The sequence below is a fragment of the Lissotriton helveticus genome, chromosome 10 (assembly GCF_964261635.1).
Source record: "Lissotriton helveticus chromosome 10, aLisHel1.1, whole genome shotgun sequence".
In the NCBI taxonomy this organism is placed as follows: Eukaryota; Metazoa; Chordata; class Amphibia; order Caudata; family Salamandridae; genus Lissotriton; species Lissotriton helveticus.
In genome coordinates this window covers 1,123,354,239-1,123,367,086 of record NC_136071.1, presented here as the reverse complement: position 1 = coordinate 1,123,367,086, position 12,848 = coordinate 1,123,354,239, and the positions used below count along the sequence as shown (strand labels likewise).

The following is a 12,848-nucleotide window of genomic DNA, read 5'->3' as shown; positions in this document are numbered from 1 at the left end:
ACTTGACAGTCCACCCGCCAGACTCTGTGGAAGGCGCGTTAGGACACAAATGATAAACCTCTGCATTAACTGCTATTATGGAACTTAAAGCGTAGATAATATTAGCTACACCTGTTGCTTCTGTACTCCTCGTGTTCTAAGCTGATAGCACTAACAAGGATAATTGTTTTGATATTATATAGTAAAAAGGTTCCAACAAGCTACGTTAACAGAAATCGCACAGGTACATGAACAGCACTGCACATTTCCTACAAACAGATCTTATAGGCTGTTCGGCTGTATAGCCACCCAGATCACACAAGGCCATTGGGGGGGGCAGTGCGAAACAGAAACGTGGACTGCAGTCCCCTGACCCATATAGTCTTTCCACCACTTTAGGGGGAAGATTGGAAGATTCACCTCTCATCTTCCTGTGTCAACGGGCAGAAAGCCCTAGACAGCAGGGACTAGTTAAAAATAAAACAAGCATTTGCAATGCAATCGGTCTCGCCTTTGAAAGAGTTTGAGCTATTGGCATTGTAAATGACAATGCCTTTTATTTATGTGTTTTGAAAACCTGCAAACGGTGAGTAAACACACACTTTGTACTTATAGACGTTGCTTACGAGAAGCAAGGCTGGAAGTAACTGTGCCTCTTTTACTGCCAGCTATAAGTACAAAGTGCATGTTTACGGACCACTTACAGGTTTTCAAAACATAACTGTAAGGCATTGTCATTTACAATGACAATAGCTCAAACTCTCACAAAGGCGAGACCTATTGCATTGCAAATGCTTGTTATTTAAGAGGTCTAGGTGAATATCTCCTCTTGTTTTTTTGATGTTGGCCTATCTCTTCTATGATAATTTTGTTTTCTAAGTTTCATTTCAATCATTGGTTTTCATGATTGATCCTTATAATTTCTAAGATAAGCCTTGTGCTCGGACTTCGGTAAGTTTATGAAACCCCTGTTTATCTACTGAGTGGATAAACTGAACCAGCTTGAGTCAATATTCTGGTCTGAGAAACATCCTGTCTCCAAGCACGCAGGTACCTGACAAGGGGAAAAAATCGTCACTGAAAATAATATTTATTATTTCAAATAAATTGGGTTGTCTTCGATGATAATATTGGTTTTGGTATAATGTTAGTACGGACATTCTTTCAGATGAGCTTCAGGAAGCAAGAAGCATTACTGATAATGTTGACTAGGGTTTATGGTTATGAAAGGCATTGGATAGACCTCTCCTTCCGTGGAAGAGGCAAGCTGATGTACACATGCAGGTTACCCTTGTACAATAGTACAGATGCATTACAGAATGACCGAATTCTGCCCAAGGTTAAAAATGTTTCAAGAGTTTACAGCCATATGCCATATTCTCAGGTATATTGTAGGGATCAAAACCTTGTGTTTTTGTACTGATCGACCGCCAGAAAGAGAATGTATCTAAAATGTACCTTAACCATAACAGACTGTGGATATGGCCCCAGCACCAGGTCAGAAGGAGGATGGTGGTTTGTGGAAGTGGATATTTGAGTAAGGTATGCAGGGCTTTTGCATCCCCACAGGGAGAGGAGTTTATTGTCGCTTATTGGTGCTCTCCTTGGAAAATCTATTCTGGACCCGCAACTGAGTTTGTTCACTTCTCCCCGCATGAATGTGGTGATGCACATTATTGGTCTTACATGTGATATGCACACAGATCGACTGTTGGATGAATGAGTCTTTTGCAAGGGTGTTAGAATTGGGGGTCTCTAGTTGGCACAGGTAGGTACTTGTGACAAATAGTGACCCTCCCCTCTAGTCAGGATAAGGGAATTACACTCCTAAAATAACCCCTGCTCACCCCCTTGGTAGCGTGGCATGAGCAGGAAGGCTTTATCTCAGAGGCGTTGTAAGTTAAGCATTTGTGACCACATACAGTAACCCAGGGACAACACTACAAATGTACATCACACAAGGTTTTACATAAAAAATAAGTATATTTTCTATAGAGTTACCACAATACCAATAAATGACAAAAAGAATCCACAGTACTATTAGATTTCAAGAGTTCTTGTTAAAAGGCTTAATCAAGGTTCTGTGCGAGTCGGTAGCCTGGTCCGGCTACAGCGTTGTTGAAAATAACACAGAGACTGGCAAATCCAGCGGACCGCGTCGGTATGGGCCCACTCAAATGTCGATAGACTCAGTCACAGTACCTTTTACTTGGGGCGGCCGGCACGGATGTGCGAGCCGGTTCCGGTGTTAGTCGCGCTGCAGAAAGGAAGCGTTGCAGGACGCGTTGTCCCTCGATGCGGTGCAGGCAGCAGACCGTTGACAGAGTCAGTGGATCCAAGGTGTGCGTTGCAGGGTGAGACGGTGCTTCGATGTGGTGCTTGCAGTGCGGCAACAGAGCCGGAGTTCGGGAGCTGGCGTCGATCAGTTCGGACAGCGGTGCGAGTCGGGCGGTGCGTCACGAAGCATGCGAGCCGGTGCCCAACTCCAGTGCATTCACAGGATTCGAAGTCAGCAGCAGTGACCGTGTCGGTCAGAACAGTACGATTCAGAGTAGCGAGGAGTTGCACGTCACGGTGTCCACCAGTCACGGTGCAGGCTACGGCTCGGTGACGGCGTCAGGATGGAGTCGGTGAGCGCAGAGCTTGCGTTGTTTGAGGCGGATGTTGCTTGATGCGGTGCCTACAGGACACTGAGCCGGTCGTGAGAGTCACTCACAGCTCCCTGCCTCTGTAGCCACTGAAACAACGTTTCCGGCAGCAATTCCCAAAGGCTGGTAAAGTCCACTGGTCCTAGGACTTCGGTCAGGGGGCAAGCTCTCTTCCAAGCCGTTGGAGAGCTTTTGCACAAGTTGAAAGTAAAGTCCACAAAGTTCTTTCTCCTCTCTTTGGCAGTCAGGCAACCACTGCAGTCCAATCCCCCAAGCAGCACTTCAGCTTGGGAATAGTCTCTCCTCAGTTTCTTCAGGTTCCTCTCCTCAGCAGAGGTTTCGTCTTGTAAGTCCAGAAGTGATCCAATTTCATGGGATCAGGGTCCCAATATTTATACCTCAAAATCCTTTGTTCTTTGAGGGGAGAGGGGCCTGTGCCTAGTCCAAACCAGTTCTGAAGCACTCTGTTTACCAGACTTCTCCCTTCCTTTCACAGTGCAGGGCAGGAACATCAGACGCCCCACAGGAGGTGGAGCCAGCATTGTGGAAGGCAAGTACAATCCTGGAGCACTTTGTTGACAGTCTTCCTTCTCTTCTTTCAGTGTGCAGGGCAGAGACATCAGATGCACCACAGTGGGTGGAGCCGGCATTGTAGAGGGAAGGCCCAGCCCTATTCAGGTCCCAGGTGAAACTCCTCCCTCCCATCTAGATGCAGATCTCTCTATTCACCACCGGGCTGCCCCAGCCTGTCTCCTGGAATCCCCCAGCCCTGTCAATTACAAACCCAGACAAAGGAATACACAACCTCGCAGAGGCAGGCTTAAATGGTTAGGCAAGCAAATACCTACTTTCTAAAAGTGGTATTTGCAAACACAGAATATTAAAATAAACTTCACTAAAAGATGTATTTTATTATTCTGAGTCCAGGCATACTAAACTCGATTTTCTACCATGTTCTCTGAGTCTGCTAGGATTATAAACATGGAATAATCTAGCAGCTCATTCTGGTCTATGGAGAACAGGTAGCCTTGCAATAGTGAAAAACGAAAATGGCTGTAATTCACTATTAGGGCATGCCACACACATCAGGGCCTGTACTAACATACTTACAATGCACCCTGCCCTTGGGCCTACTATAGGGGTGACTGATATGAAGAAAAGGGAAGGTTTAGGGACTGGCAAGTGGGTGCACTTGCCCAGTCAGCATGACAGTACCAGACTGCATGCAGGCTCTGCAATGGCAGACCTTAGACACGTTTTACAAGGCCGCTTTTGTGGGTGGCACAACCAGTGCTGCAAGCCCACTAGCAGCATTTGGATTTACACGCCCTGGGCACACTCCGTGCACTGTACTAGGGTCTGACTAGTAAACCAAACATCCAATCATGGAACCACTAATCAATACATCAATTTACAGTAGGGAGCACTTGCACTGTGGCACTGGACAGCAGTGGCACAGTGCACAAAGCATCTAACACCAGCAAAAACACATGAGGCAACAGAAAAAATGGAAGGGAGACCCACGCCAATGGTGCCAGGTCTAACAAAGGGTATGCCCCATGCAACAAAGATGAAGCATTAAGCTCTCCTGTCCTTGCGAAAGTCCCTGAGGCTCCAGCTCAAATACCCCGAAGCAGTGTTAACCCATTTGGTTTTAAGGCTAGTATGTACATTCAACCCTAGTCCTGCTGGAATACTACTGGATAAAACTGGTTCTATTTCCTGACAGCTGTGTCTGCAGATATGTTCAGAGGTAGGTTGACTTCTGCTTAAGGTGCCCCTTTTGTGCTTTGCCAAAGGCTGAGTGGAAACTATAAATACACCTCTCATAGGTCTGGATCCACACCTTAAGAATTCACATATTCATGACTAGTTAGCACCGCCCTTCTGCTCCTCTGAGAAACCCCACAAAGAAGCCATCTGCTCAGCTTGGAAAGGATATCGTTTTTTTTTAAACTGGCAAGACTTCTTAAATGTCTCCGGGTGACTCCATGTGTCAACAAAATGTGGATAATTCATGCTGTCCTTGGACCAGTAAGTTGTTTGGACACATTTTGCTGTATGGAGGGACACTGCATTTATTCTTTATTTAAGTGTATTTTTTGTGTACCTCTAGCAAGGGCAGTGATTATGTAGAGAGGATAAGATTGTCATGAGATGGCAGAGTAGCTGGAACACAAGCATCTTTTGGACAGCCTTCTTGTCTCATGGGGAGCAGTTCAAAGAGGAGTTTCCAAGAGATGCCTCTTCCAGAACTTACTGAACTTTAGGAAACTGGGTGAGGGAGGAGCTGGGGGCATATAATAATCTAACACAAAAGCTTTGCATCCCTCCAGATGCAGGAAAATAGACTTTTAGGTAATTGATTTTAGACATTTGAGTAGATATATAGCAAGAAGTTGGAGAAGTAGGAAGAACTTAGGCCATGGATAGACTCGGGACATGGCATAAGGTCTTGAACTATAACTTCTGTTTACATGGGAGCCAATGCAGGGACATCAATGCAGAAACATTGAGATAAATTAGTTTCAAGGTAAGGATAAGGCAGGCTACATGGTATTGTGCACTTTAGAGTTTAGCTGTAATCGTAGTCAGAAGCTCGACAGCTATTCAACTGAAGATAACCACAGCAATGACCAGTGGGATCCTTTGTGGATTAGCCAAAGAGACTGGTATAGTCAACAATTGCATAGATAGAGAAAAATGCATCTTTTTTACTTTATTACTCTGCAGTATCATTGACGTGGTGGCATCAAGAGCAACACAAATGATGTGAACGTGTGATATCTCGCAGGGGCGTGGTCTGCTATATACAAAGACAGGTCCTAGAGGTATTATGACAGAGCCACTTGTACACCCTTTTTACGATGCTTGCTTATTTTTTCTAGAATTTGCTGCGACCACCCAGTTTGTTAGAATTATCAATGAGGATTTGTATATTGCCAGCATATTTATGGTAATACGCTAAACGTCTCAAAAATGCCTCCAAGCAATATTAAGAGTGACAAATTCCATGGACCACCACGGGGGACATTAGTGGACATGGACAGGTAGGAGACAAGTTTTATCAGGTGCAAACTATAATCCAGAAAGAAAGACCTTCAGGAGGACTGTACTGCTACTGCCACAGACTGGCAAAACTGCCGTTATACATCAGCAGAAGCTCTCAGTTTCTGATAAAGTATGTCTCAGGCCCTTGGCAGGGTTGGAATCCAGTTTGGAAAATGCTCAGGGGGTTCACTGAATTTAAGAATTTACCCCAGCCTCTAATATTTCAGCCAGACTGTGGTTACCAGAAATAGGATGGTAGATGACAAGGAGTTCTTGGTCCCCATGGGATTTTTCGATAGTGAAGTAATCACCAAATGCTCGGGTTAATGACTACTTGGTCCCTATGGGATTCTTCAATAGTGAAGTGATCACTAAGTGGTTGAATGGCTGAGGGACTTGTTCAGACAAAAGGGATATGTTGAGTGAGTTTCATTGCAGATTTCATTAGGTTGGGCTCTCAGATTTGAAACACTGATTATCGTCGCATCTTGGATGGAGGAGAATTGTGTGCAAACTATGAAGAGGATCACAAAACAATATTAGTTGTAAGGACAAACGTTTTGCTCTGCAAATAGGACACAAGATCATTGCAGTTTCTGAGATGGTTCAATCTAGATGAACAGGAGAGGAAATATTCTTATTTTCTCAGCTTTTTTACTCAATGAAGCACCCTTTCTAACTCTCTGGTGAATAAGTTAAACCACTTGTTATAGGGAAGGTCCAATGTCATCCAATTCCAGTACCTTTCCAAGGCTTTCCATGGACATTTCAAGCGGAATCGTTTATTTGAGAACCGTTTGCTGTTTTAATACATTGCTTGCCTAAACCCACATTTAGACCCTGATGGATAGAGTACCATCCGGAAGAGACTCAAGACCTGGCTTTTCAACTAAGCCCAGCAACCCAGCACCTGGGTACCTTCATGGGTGGTAAGCCGCGCTCTACAAATACTGATTGACTGATGAATTAGTACAGTTAGCGGTTAAGTACTGGCATTTTCAGGTTTGTTTTGTTGCACATCATTTTACCTGCCATACACCCCCTTTATAAAAAAACGGGTTTTAGGAAGATACGTCTGACTGGAGATTCAACTTATTTTGTGTTATTACTGTAGCATCAAGCATCTGAGTCTTAACCAATGGCCACCTCCAGTAGAAAAGATGAAACTACTCAGCACAGCTACAGCGGGAGAGTCAAATGATCACAACACAGTAAACATATGACGTGATTAACTTGGTTATGCCACTGTGGTGAAAATGATTCCAAGGCCCTGGATCACCAGTAGTAAACAGCAGTGCAAACCACAAATATTGTTCAGTAACCACTGTCTGCCCCAGCACCCCTAAACAAGCATTGCTAAAGCCAATAGATATCACCTATGCAAAACTATTGGCTTTGTCAATTTATTTACATGTTTCACTATAGTTTAGATCAAAGTAAAAGAAAAAAGACGGTGCTAGCATTGGCTGTGTCATACCAATTTTTTATTTTACTTTAAGTCATGTTGCACAGCAGCCCAACTGCTGTGCAACATGTAAAAACATTGACAAAAGCAATAGATTTTGCATAGGCGAAACCTATTAGCTTTGCCACTGCTTGCTTTGAAACTGTATTCACCGGGCTGTGTGAGCCATTCTCTTTCCTTTTTTTTTTGTAAGTTGAGGCCATGTTTTGTCGGTGACTTTTTCGATGGTTTGTTGGTAATTCAATAGCGAAATGATTCTAGTTATTCATGAACTAAAAATGTGAATTAAAAAAAATAAACAATTGTGGAAGCCACTTTATTGACAATGCAAATCTAATTAATGATGTCCAAAAACATTACGGAACAGACATTCTAACATGACATTGCACAGCGTTGGCTCTACTGCCCTCACATTGTAAAGTTTTGCCTGCCATATTCTGGTTATGCAGTCAAGATCAGTCCCTCTCAACAATAATGTAACTTTACTGTTGCCTTCTGCAGCCTGTTACCTGGATAGTTGGCAAAATCCTAGCTTTCTTAGATGGTGCTGCAGTGTTCTCAGGGTTGTTAAATCAATTCAGTGGCTTTACCTGCTAATGTTTGAAACCTACATTTTAGCCTAGCAAGTGGTGCCCAAGAATAGATGATTTCCTTTGTGTTGGCAGACACTTGTTAAATGGCTGGACTCTTGTTGCTCTGTCGCCATGGGACACCGTGGTAATTACATTTTTACGAATCAGATGCACTACATTAACAATAGAGGCTGCACGGAAAACTCGCTTTTTCAACTAGCAATACGCAATAAGTGTTTGCTTTGAGTAAATGCCAACTGTAAAAGTATTTTATTGTTCTGAAATATAATCAATGCTTTGAATTCTCAAAACACCAGGACGTAATTTGCAGACAGTTGCTTACATCAAGCAGACACTGATGGGGAAGGTTCCCTACTTTAATCTTTCGGCACTCCTTCATAAAGTTAAAATGGTATTCAAATTTCGTGTCTGAAATGCGTGCAGACAAAACAGTCAAGTATCGGACAACCTGTAATGCTACATTACTGCTTTGTCATCTTGTTTTAGCGTTAGTTATCGCTTCGCGATCAAAGTATAGCATTACGGCTGTAAAAGATTTTGAAAACTGAGAAAGCGCCCACCCTCGACAAGCAGCAGGTTTCTTTTTATCCACATTTGTTTCTTATTTAACAGTTGCTGACAAATCCAATTATCCGGATATTAGTGTTTTTTTCTACTTTTAGGAACGACAGCAAAATGTATCTCGTTTTCACTGGCGATGGTGCGAAAAAAACAGTACCTGCAGGGTGAGATTGTGCACGGTGTCCTCGGGCTGGCAACATGAAGCAGCGACTTGCCTCAGAACACACATCTCTGCACCGCCCACTAACTCACCTAAATCAGTTTCCAAGTTGGGGGGGGGGGGTTAAAACAGATGGGGGGGCAAAATACGGGGCTGGTAGGGCGCTAAAACAGCTGCTATAACACGTTATACGCGATTAGAAGCGATTTAACTGCAATCACGCTACCAAGGGAGGGAGGTGTTGCTGTTTGCCGGCCCTTCTCCCCCCTCTGAAGATTTGCGGCCTGGAGCGCGCCTTGGAAAAGACGCGGGAGGGCAGGAGCGTGACGCCATGAGCGTGCACGTTGGCGTTCCCTGCGGCTCGCGCGTTCACAGACCGGTGTCTGCTCATGCACCGGTCTGTGCCACTTGGGGAGGCAACACAGCGACAATAAGGCTCGCAAGCGGCAGCGCTTCGCTCTGCAATGCCAGGCGAGCCCTAAAAAGGAATGGTGTGGGTTCTTTGTCCGTCTTGGCATAGATTACTACCACTGGGCACTAGTTATTCTGCCATCCGTGGGAGGCAGAATTAAAGTTTAAACACTCTTTGTGGATAGCTGCAGTTATTAGGCTCAAAACCCCCAAGATGGGAGGGGGTAGACTGGCAGTCTTGGCTCCAAGAGTGAGGGGTATTGCCAAAGCCTGGAGAGACCAACTCTCATCCCATTTTAAAACAAGCATTTGCAAAGCAAAAGGTTTCGCATATACGCGAGTTTAAGCTATTTGCATTGTAAATGACAATGCCTATAGCTTTAACTCGCGTAAATGCAAGACCTATTGCATTGCAAATGTTTCTTTTAAAAAAAAAAAAAAATTATAATATTTTTTTTGTTGAAAAAACGACAGACCATTTACCATTGTGCAATGAATCCCACATTACAAGGCATATTTAGCAGTACCTTGATCAATAGATTCAGGCAATGTATACATTTACATATTTTGCTCACCTTCTCTATTTTTCCGCAAGTCTAATTCTACCATTGGGGATACACATATCTCTCCTCTGTACAGGTTCCATTTGGACCACTTCCTGTCCCATTTCTTTGGACACCCTCGTGCAATAAACACTTCTTTCTCAGCTATCATACATTTATCCAGCTCCCTCCTCCATATTGCTACTCCGGGTGGCTGCACCCCCCCCCCATCCCCTAGCAATTTCTCTCTTAAATAATGTGAAGCCCAGCGTTGCAAACTGTCGTTCTGTCTCCGTAAGGTCGGTCGCCTCCCATATGTTTAACAAGCCCAATCGTGGCATCAGGGGAATTGTCTTTTCGAGGGCAGATTGCATATGTGTTGCAATTCTGTCCCATCTGCTTTGTACCAATGGGCATTCCCAAATCATATGATAAAAACTAGCCGACTGCTTACAACCTCTAAAACACAAATTGTCTGGCCTAGACCCAATCTTTGCTAGGGTAATCCCCGTCAGGTATGAGCGATGTAGAATACGGAGCTGAATAAGACGACATCTTAGAGTAATGGCATCCTCTCTGGGAGACATCAACGCTTGCCTCCAATCCTCATCTTCAACCTCCCCTAGATCTCTTTCCCATTTTTCCTTAAGCTGTAGGAAGAGGTCTGGCATGTTATTGCTAAGCTTCCTATATGTGAGAGAGATCGCCTTGGTATACAGCTGTCCACCTAATAGCCGGTCTTACAAGGGGGAGCACTCCGGTATATTTACACAGTCGGGGAACGCCGCCATCAGAGCATGCCTAATTTGCAAATATCGGAAGGCTTCGCCAGTTGATAAGCTTTCTGTAGCTCTTCAAACCGAAGAATACTACCTCTCTTGATCAGATCACCCACCACCGAGATACCAATCACATCCCATTTGTCGAACCCTGGAGGGACACAGAGCATACCTAGCTTTTGTGACTACCACAGTGGCGTCATATTGGTAAGCCTGTTGAGCCAACCCAAGCGGGAGTTAGCGAGTCTCCATATCTGCAGCGTGTGCTGAGTGGGGCATACAAACTGTTTCCTTCGTGGACCCGAGTAGAGCGCCCCAAGATAACCAGCCCTGTCCATCTGATATCTATCTAGGGCACATGCCGGATCATCAGATAGAGCATATTTCCATCTATTTACCGTCACCAGTTGCGAGGCCCAATAATACAACCGTATGTCGGGCAGTGCAATGCCCCGTCATACCATCCCTTCATTAATTTTTGAAGCGCTATTCTTGGAGCCCCTCCATCACATAGTAGTATACGCACCTCCTCCTCCACCGCATTAAAATAGGCATCTTGAACTCTAGTTGGACAATTCTGTAGAACATATAAAAAACGTGGAAGAGCAAGCATTTTAAAGAAGGCGGCGCGACCAATCAGAGACAATGGAAGGGACCTCCAGTGTTGGACATCCACTCGCAGTCGCGTCAGCAAGGGCGCCAGGTTGCGCCTATAGAAAAGAGCCGAGTCCATTGTGACAAAAATTCCCAAGTATTTAAAACCTTCCTCCGCAATCACCAGGGCACAGTCTTTTGGAAGACGCGGGATCTGTCCATGAAGCATGTACAATACCGACTTGCCCCAATTGATGGCATAGCCAGAATACTTTCCAGAGTTAGTAAAAATGTCTAGGACCACTCTGATGGATCTGTATGGGTACGTGAGATAGAGCCCTATATCATCAGCATAGAGCGATATTCTGTCTTCATAGTCAGGGGACCATCTCAAACCCCTGGTCATCACATCCTTCCGTACCCACGCCGCCAGGGGCTCCAACATCAATGTAAATAATAGTGGTGACAGAGGACAGCCCTGTCTAGTGCCTCTGCGTAGGGAAAATTGCCTGGACGTGAAGTTATTTACTCTCACTTGACAAATATGTCAGTGTAAAGCAAGCGTACCCACCTCTGAAATTTCGGGCCTGGTCCTGCTCTCCCTAAAACCTCAAACATATAGGACCATTCAATTGAGTCAAAGGCCATGGAGGCGTCTAGGGATAATATAGCTGCGTCTTCTTCTAGGTACTTCTGTCTAGCCAACACATTATGAAGGCGTCGGATATTTAGGGCTGTATTTCGTCCTGGCATAAAACCGGATTGGTCTGGGTGCACAAGGGAGGATATCACCGTTCCTAGGCGCATGGCAAGTACTTTCGCCAGAACCTTCGCCTCTACATTAATTAACGAGATCGGTCTATGGGAACTACAATCTTCCACCGGCTTGCCCGTCTTATAAATAACAACAATGCTCGCCAACCTTTGGTCCAGGGGCAGGGCTCCCTTTTCTCCTGATACATGCCCCGCAAATGTGGGAGCACTTGTGTGGCCGTTGCTTTAAGAAACTCCACCAGGGTACCATTCGGTCCCATCGCCTTTCCTGATTTAATTTGGCCAATTGCCTTACAAATTTCCTCATCCGAGAGATCTGCCTCTAGGGACTCCCTATCTGCGTCTGAAAGAGTAGGCAACGTACATTCTGCCAAGAGCTGACGCGACTCCTTCACTGTATATCTGGCGGAGGGCGAGTATACTTTCTCGAAGTGATCGGCAAATGCCTCTGCTATTTCATCCGGGCAGAATACAGTTTCTCCGCTAGCTGTTCGTAATCTGGGCACCCACCTCACACCCTGCTCCTTCCTTTCCAACCATGCTAACGTTTTACCTGCCCTGTCCCCCAGATCATATAGTCTATGATGAGCAGCTGTTTGTGTAGCTATCATATGCTCTCAGCTTTCAATTGTATTCCTCCTACTTGTGGGACACCCCCGCGCCGCACGGCCACCAGCTGCTGCGTGTGCCCCCTCGCTCTGCCTAGCTGCCTGCCTCGCCGACGGCCTCGCGGCCGCTCTGCTTCTCCCCGTGTGCTAGTTCGTCAGTTTCCTTTTGTTTTGACCGTCACTTGTGCTTGTCTGGAATTGTCAGGATTTCTGTTTTGCTGTGTTTTCCGCCATTTGTGCTTGCTTTTTGTCTAGGTTTCTGTGTCTCTCCGCCTCCTGTGATCGTTTCTGACCCTCGTTCCCTGCCTCCTTTCCCGCCTTCCTCGCCGCGCTCCCTCCCCGCTTCCCGCCACCGCCATCAGCCCCGCCCCTTTCTCTTCTGTACCCTCCCCGCTCCCGCCTCCCAGCTGCTCCGCCCACCCGCGCACTTGGCCTTAAATGGCGACCGTGCGACGCAGGTGAGTGTGACCCACTTGTGGGACACCCCCGCGCCGCACGGCCACCAGCTGCTGCGTGTGCCCCCTCGCTCTGCCTAGCTGCCTGCCTCGCCGACGGCCTCGCGGCCGCTCTGCTTCTCCCCGTGTGCTAGTTCGTCAGTTTCCTTTTGTTTTGACCGTCACTTGTGCTTGTCTGGAATTGTCAGGATTTCTGTTTTGCTGTGTTTTCCGCCATTTGTGCTTGCT

General features: G+C 45.7%; 1 protein-coding gene across 2 annotated transcripts in view; it reads right to left on the bottom strand.

Moving 5' to 3' along the window:
- The window catches only part of ABHD5 (abhydrolase domain containing 5, lysophosphatidic acid acyltransferase), a 200,231-nt gene that overhangs the window by 38,060 nt on the left and 149,323 nt on the right, over window positions 1-12,848 (bottom strand). The gene's annotated exons all lie outside the window — the stretch shown is intronic.